The sequence below is a fragment of the Trachymyrmex septentrionalis genome, unplaced genomic scaffold (assembly GCF_001594115.1).
Source record: "Trachymyrmex septentrionalis isolate Tsep2-gDNA-1 unplaced genomic scaffold, Tsep1.0 scaffold87, whole genome shotgun sequence".
In the NCBI taxonomy this organism is placed as follows: domain Eukaryota; kingdom Metazoa; phylum Arthropoda; class Insecta; order Hymenoptera; family Formicidae; genus Trachymyrmex; species Trachymyrmex septentrionalis.
The window spans coordinates 4,017,519-4,025,872 of record NW_017306059.1 but is presented as its reverse complement, the minus strand read 5'-3'; the positions used below and the strand labels follow the sequence as shown (position 1 = coordinate 4,025,872).

Here is an 8,354-nt window from a genome sequence, read left to right as displayed (position 1 = left end):
GTGTAATTACGCCGCTAGGATAATTTGCAATCCTCTCCCGTCTTCCCCAGCGTATTGTTTTCCAACTCGGTCAATCGAGATGGCCTTCGATCGAGTATCGAGGCGAGATAGAATCAAAATCTCAGGGCCACTCTCGCAGATTCGCTGCTCTCCCTTACCAACGATTTATAATATTCTCGGGAACTCTCGTCGAGATTGCAAACGCAAGATCGCGCGCGAGTAAATCCGCGACAATTTTTTAACTGAAGAAAGATCGAGTGCTTTTGCGCCATTAAAGAATGATTTCCACGAATGAACAATCATAGTTGATACGATTGGAAAAGTTGAGAGTAAAGTTCACGACATGATTGATTCAGTACACAATTTTTTATTTGCTACAAAGATAAATCTCTAGAAAGCTTATTACCTAGAAATATACACTTGTCTCTTTTTATAGAAGACAATTGTAGAATACAATTAAAGAAGTTCAATCGGAAGGACATTTCGGCAGAATAATACCAACCCCTTTTACAATCTCGTTCGATGCTGATTGCAAGAGAACAGGTTATAATGCGCAGTTGGCGCCAGTTGATTCGTCACAATATCGTTTCTGTGCAATCCGTTAGACGGTACTAGTTGTACGGGAGATAGGTAGTGTGGGAGCTCTGATGCGTTGTGCGAGTTCGCGTGTGTCACCTCTGGCACTGCGCCTTTACTGCGACGACTCGTCGTCAACTCATCATTATCTCTGCCGGCGATGATTACAATTATTATTCCGGTCGGCCAATAATCATATCCCGTATAACGTAACCATTCGTCTACGATTGCGATCAGCAATCACGTACGCGCCGTCCCCGTCTTTTACAGCGTCGCAACTTTGCCACGACCGAGAAAATCCTTTCCTTCGTGAAATTTTCCGAGTCCATAATAGTGCGGTCTTTCCTGGCATAATCATCAAGTAATTTATAAAAAATAATGAAACGTAGAAAATTATTGCAAATATGTATTTTATAATAAGAAAGAAGATTAATTTTAAATAAGAAAATATTTTTTTAAAGGATATTTTTTTTTAATTGAGTTTTTTAATTTTCCTCGCTTTATTAACCACGCATAAATATTGCAGAAGTATTTTAGCATAAATTATTTTATCTAACTGATACTCAGTCAGATCTTATATATAATATGTATAAGACCGTTTCAAGTACCGTCTTGAGACGTTATAAATTAACGTCGGAGCAGTATTAGTATCTTAAGAAATTACTTGATATGATCTTGAAGTAAGAACGGACTAAATACCGTCCTATGAATCTCATAATCTTATTTGAAGACCATTTTAATGTCTAGAAATGTCTGGCCATGAGCAATTTTATCAAAATCTAGAAAGAAGGGTATATACATTTAATGTCTCTCTCTTTCTCTCTGTATCTATATATAAAATTTTATTCCAACTTATACTATCCCATTTTATAACCTGAAAAAATAACCTTATAAAATAAGACAGAATAAGTTAAACGTGATAGTACATAGTAGAGATGCGAGACGATCTTGAATATAAAAAAACCGACTATAAATACCGGCCTGTACAACACGATTTGTGATTTTGACAGTCGATCTAAATCAGGATCAAGTCACATCTCGAAATTATCTCGAGGTTACGTCGAAAAGTTCATTCTACATTTCCGAAGAGTACGATAACGAGGGATTCGCGAGGGATTCGCGAGGGATATGCATGCGCCGTGTCGCACCGGTAGAATAGAACGGACTCACGCGTCGCGTCGTCGTGAGTCAGATATCCTCCAGGTTTCAGCGTGCCGGGTCGAGGGTCGTCCGCATTTGCTCCCATCTCCATCTGCCCCCTGCTTCGCCACCGCGCGCCATCACTATTCTCGTAGTCGCATCCATCGCATCACTGTGTGTCCTTGATATTAGAATGGTCCAGGGGAACGCGCGCATCCTAGTGACCGTTACACGCCGCGCCGTTCGTATACGTACGCGGCTACCTAGCTAACCACGACACAAACGTGCAAGATCGCCGATGATGACATCGTTTTATTATATTATCATCCACCGAGTTCCAGCCGAATCGCGATTCACTCCTGCAATTTTACGATTTCTTTTTTCTTTTTTTTCTTTTTCTTTTCAATCACTTCGGCGGGGCCGAGGTATGAATCCCTTCCTCGCGGCACAAATCCTTCCTATCGATAGATAGGAATGTCTGTAGATCGCATCGATTTATGTTGCTCGACAACTTCGTTGACAACGGACCCGACGATCGTATCGCGTATTGTCAATGTTTTTTTGCTGGCGATATTTTCGGAAGATAAGAGAAAAAAAAGAATTGCACACAGGTGGTGGAATCATAGCTCGCGGCGATACACGATCTTTGCTGCGCTGATTCCCAATCGATTAGTTCGACGAAGCGTAAGACGAAGCGTTTATTGCTCATTACCAATACCAATGTGCGTTGCAATTGCTCGTTGTGAGAGCTCGGCGCGAAGATAGTTCGCCGCGCTCGTAATCGCTCCGTATGCGCGTTAAAAAAATCACGCTCTTCTCCTCAATGGCACTCATCACGGCAGCGACGATGATTACCTACCAGCTTTTACATATTCATCGCGCTCACAGCTCGGAGCATGCGTTCTGTTATCGACAAATACGTAAAAGCATGGCAGGCGCGCATTACGCCAACTGACTCAGTCGCCATTGTATCTCGCGAAGACTAATCGCCGAGAGATAATCTTCGTGCGATGTTCTGTACTCGGAGTCCTTTACTCTCCCGTGATATTGATGGATGAACGTTGCTGACAAATGGAGATTGACATGTTCATAGAGTTGTCGCGTGTAGCACAGATGAGATATAGATGTAAAAACATCGACTCCGTTAAAAGTTGCTTAATCGTAAACTTTTATTCGTTACGAAATGAAACAGCGAATAAATCTGTTGAATTTTGTAAAGGTTTGAAGATTACATAGGTCGCTCAAATGGAATAACGGTAAGCGTGAAAACATTTTTTTTTTTTTTTACGATTTGCAAAGTTATGTAATACGATAAGGCATGTGGAGATCGAGAAGGATTAGCGAATTCAAGAGGAGTAATTTGCGAGGATGGTCGGACAGCTCATAAGCGGAAGCAACGTACGACCGTGCCGCATAGCCTGGATTAAGGATGGTACAGGCATCGACGTGGTATAGGATCGCGTGAAGGTGGCTGCGAAAAAAAAACGCATAATACACGGCTCTCCAAGCATAAAGAGCGGAGGAGAACTGTTTCGAGGTGCCTGTAGCGATTATGAGTGTGTGGAATCCACGAACGAACGTATGAAGCGTCCGATATTTTTGACCAGTCGCGACCGCTACGATTACGCAAGGTGAAGGCGAGTTAAGAGATCAACGTCTAGTCCCGCAGTCAGAGGAGACCTAGTTCTCATCTATTAATGCGCAATTATCGGCGAACAATGTGATTACGGGCGCATTTAAGTCGTTACGCGACGCTTACGAGCTGCCACTCTATTCAAGCTGCCACTACATTCAACAGTGAAAGCATCGGTTTATACACTTATATAGAGAGTAAGGAACTAAGAACAAAACTAAAACCAATCGTACTAAAGAAAATTTTACAACAATTGCAAAGCTGCTTTCTCTGCTGAACGCAGCCAGTGATTGTCTAATTTAATACGATGAACGGCTATTTAACGAACGGTGGCAACCGGTCCTCGCAAGGCCGATCGATCTTGTCGAGGAAGATCGATCGATTGCACTTAGCAAATAACTCGACCGCGTGCATTGTACATTAGCGAAGGCGAGGTTCAAGGACGCGGTTCTAAGCTGGAGAACAACCGTCGTATTGAGAATACGCGTTTCACCAAGTTCCGGTATCGATCAGTCGATGAATCATCGAATGTACAATACAAGATGAAATAAGTGGATGAGATCGTGGAGAGATATGAGAAACGGAGTTAACAGTTCTGCGAATTGATCGAGAGTTGATCATGATGCGGATAAGGGTAAGACAAATTTCTCTTGGAGAGAACATATGTAATTTATCGCGAGTGAAATATCTCTGCAGTTTCGTCATGATTTCCCACTTTTGCACCAGGAAGTTAGTTAGTCAGTCATCGTTAATCGCTCGTAAATTTTCAGCGATTCAGAAAACTGGATCGCGAGGTGTCGTAATGCGTTCTCGACGGGCGCCAGTCCAAAGGATGCGCACCATGTATGCGGGGCAAAAGATACTTAATAATGCATTAAAAGATGTTTTATTGGTCCGCCGGACCGAGGCAGGTATCTGTTTTCGTATTTCATCGAAGCCGCTCGTACGTTATTACGACGGGAGAATTCACAAAGTTTCGAATTATATAACGCGAGTTATTATTGAAACGAATACTGAGCTTAACCACGGTGAGAATATATATAGCCGTTTAAAGCCGCTTTTGCAGGCTGTCGCGTCTTTTTGTACACTGTGTTCCGTAATCTTAATCCTTGTCGCTCAGAATGACTTTTATTGCGAGATATAACGTAATTAGGGATCCCGCAAAATTATCTGCTTTCGACCTGAACAGCAGTGTATCGCGATACGTCGTATGGCGAGTATCTGACGATGTTGTATCGTTAAACAATAACAGTTCTTATAAAAGCAAACGCTGTCGAGCTGTTCACACGGTCAATCTAAATTTTTCGTAAATTTAGTATACTTTTGCTAGGAAACAGGATTCTTTGTGCATTTGTTCGGAGAAAAGGAAACCTACGTTTTACAGCGCTGCATCATCGACATGACTCTTTCTCGATTCCGAAAAATGTACGTAGTGATCGTGCCGTATCTTAATCTTCTTCAATTTTTTTCATCTTACCCGAGATTAAAAAAATTAAAACGATTGAATCATCTCGTTCGTTGAATATATCCCATATACTTGCTCGCAAGCACGTCGATTACTTATCATGCTAAACGAAAGTAACGTACAACGAATACCGCACAAATTGCTACGCTCGTAACAAATTCATTAATTAGAGACCATGACTCGTCCTATCTATCAGCAACGCCTATCTATCAGCAACGCCTTCTATACACTACTTTGCACGAAACGATAATGAGGTGTTTTCCGTAACTTTTTTAACGATTTACAAACAACATACGAATTATATTAAAATGATCATTAAATACGATAAAGAGAGCCATGATCGGAAAAAAAATTTGATGTTTTAAATAATACATTATATATTTTTATATTAAATTAATTTATTTCAGATATGATTGCAAGCCGATAACTTTCGATGTCAACACAATGATTCTGCTTAAAAATTCTTAAATGTTTAAAATGAACACTTTATGTATATACAGTAAAAAGAAAAATATGCTCTCGTGCCAAATTGAATATTTAATAATATAGGATATTTAAATTTCGAATATGTGTTAATAGATATATTTAATATATTAGATAATTTAATTATTGGATTAATGTTGGCATTTTATATAATCGAATTTATTAGTGCCAGGTATTTTTTAAAATAAATGAAAATAACTTGAGCTATCGTATCATGATTTTGTGGAATTATTTTAATAGTTTTATATATCACATGCGAAACATCGGTGTTTTGCATGTGATATTATCTGATAAATTAATTTCGAAATTGGACTATGGATGAGAAATAAATTTTTTATATCTTTCTCTTGAATTTTTATCCGATTTATTAGGATTGAGAAAGATAGCACTTTCTGATGTGAATTATCGATGCTCGGGATGCTTCACTCCGACCCGATTCGGGTCATCGAAAATTAGTGAGGGGTTTAATTTTAACGATCCGTAAGTCTTTCACGAACACACCGACAAGCAACTGTGTCTTCAATTACTGAAGTAATTCGGAGCACGATGGTAGCGACGACTCGCACGACCGCTTTCACCTTTGGACATTTTCGCCCACGTTGCGAGACGATAATTGGATTTTCCGCGATCTGAACCCAATGATGCAGATGTAAAAATCTGAGTTTACAAGAAAATTCTAATCGTGAATGTGATATGCGTATACATCGTTCACACGAGCAATAATAATGACGATGCGAATTTAACCAGACGTCGTGAAGACGCCTTTTGGCGCCGATTTGTAGAACAAATCAGCGCGAGTCTCAAGGACTGTGAGGAAGCCCAAGGGCGAAGCCTTGATTAAGTCAGGGACTCTCGAGAATAGGAAAGACTAGTTTCGCGGACTGATATTAGTCAATGATTATGCACGAATCTTGACCTATGTAAATCCTTTTTCTTTCCATCTTTTATGTAAATCCTTTTCTGTATGTCTAACTTTATTCTCACGAGATTAATTGATTACCGAACTAATTTTTTTAATTAAGTTAAGCATATACAGAAAGAGATTTATATAAAAGAGTTAATATATATATAATTAAAAAAAAATATATATATATATTTCTGTGTGTGATTTACATAACGAATGCAAAGGGAAGATATAATAGGCATATTAATGGATTAATTGATAATTCGTAAATATACAACAGTAATGAATTTTGTAATTTTAAAGAATTTTCTAAAATTAGTGAAAAAGTAACGAAGACAAAAAATACTTTCTCTAGTTTTAATTTACAATATTTTATTTTTTTTACAACTTTCCTGAGGATGATGAATCTGTACGTAAGTCGGCGATAGATTGTGTGTGTCGATCTGCGTTTCACATCCAATGTGAAATATCAATTCTTCGTTACATAATCACGAAGAAGATTCTCTTGCATTACACATTGACTAAATTTCTTTAATCAACGGGTTGAAATGAAGGCAACTGTGCTGCGAGATCGCACATATTTATTTCACCTTTATGCAATGCAAAGAACGCGCAAAGCGCGAGCTACGTCAATCGCGCGTCGCGGCATTCTGCGACCGATATGTCAAAGAGTGCAAGAATCAGATCTATGCGCACATGCCGACAGCAAAGCGGATAAATTAATTAGCTTAATTAGTACATAAATCCGTGGGGAATGTCGGGGCCGTCACGGTTAATTGCGGCTAATGGCCGGGATTGTACACGCGCAATGCTCTCGAACAGAGCCGACGACGTACGCACAGTATCCGCTCCGCTTTGCGACGCGAGCTCTCACGCTGTATCTATTTTCTATTTGTATTGCGTGAAACTATCGTCTTTCCAACGAGTTCTTTTTGTCGTTGACGGGGACCCGATCCGCTGCGGCTTGATCGTCGATATAGCTCGATATGCCACATGTCTCTGCAGGGAGGTTTAATGGTACTCTCGAGCACCTGAAAGTCGTTCACCTGCCAGCTGACTGCCGTCGTGTCTCGATCGCGAGAAATTTCGTACGTATCTGCTTTCCAGATACTCTCACAAAATCGATAAACTATTCTCGCGACATTCTCGTGAATCTCTCAGTCTCCGCCGCAGTGATGAGTTTAATACTCTAGATGGTTATTAATAAATTATTATTAATTACTCAAGAAGCGAAATATTACCGGCTAATTACTAATTAGACATCGTATGGTAATTACGCCGCGAATAGAATATAGCACACGTCGCTCATTTCTGCCGGAGGCGGTCCGCAATAACCTGCCATGCAAATGAATGCGTAATTACGCGCAATCAATGAAATTTATTGATATCCTGTTTGGCCGACTACGCTGTCGATCAAAAAGCCAACGTCCGAGTTTCGGTGTCGGACCATTTCGGGATACGACTTGATTTGGAGCGTCGCGCATCGATCACTGTCGATAATATATGTATTTAATCGCCGTTTAATCGCGAAAAAGTTCGACCGAATGTTGACATGTAGCAAAACAAAGATTATCATTCTTCTCATCATTTTCATATTATCGGCGGCCACGTGAAACGTATATACATAAAAGACGTAGCGTCTTCCAGGCTTTCTGGAAGAAAATAGCTGCTCCAGTTTGCGCGCTTGTAAAGCTTCGCGAATGAAGCCTCGGTCGGCGCGGCTCTCATGAAGAACACGACTATGATGACTACGCTGAACAACGGTTGGCGGGGCTCATCACACGAGAATAGGTAGGCAGGTACGTACGCAGGATCCTTACGAAAAAAGTGAGCGGTTGTTCAGAAGCCGCGGAAATAAATCAGTACGGGCGCTTCTGCGAGTACTTTCACGTTGGCGAGGCGGTCAAGCAGGGCGAGCGGAAAGTACGAGCGCGCAACAAAACGGCACAGCGTTCGCGCCAAACAAGGTTTAATTGCTGGAGCATTGACACGCGTGCGGTTTACTCCGACACAATGCGAGTGCTCCTTTTGTCTTCAGCCTCGTGGAATTTCCGCGCATTTCTTGAAGACTCTCCACCATATCGATTCGATGGAGAGGTCGATGATTAGTTCTCTTAGCTGCGTTGTGGAAGATAACGACGTTACGTACGCGA

General features: G+C 40.7%; 1 long non-coding RNA gene across 1 annotated transcript; it reads right to left on the bottom strand.

Moving 5' to 3' along the window:
* Positions 1–492: 492 nt before the first annotated feature.
* Positions 493–2,088, bottom strand: LOC108755353. The gene is made up of 3 exons (XR_001939756.1): positions 1,725–2,088; positions 1,241–1,355; positions 493–921 (listed from the first exon to the last, which is right to left on the bottom strand). It is a non-coding gene; the product is annotated as an uncharacterized LOC108755353 (long non-coding RNA).
* Positions 2,089–8,354: the final 6,266 nt, after the last annotated feature.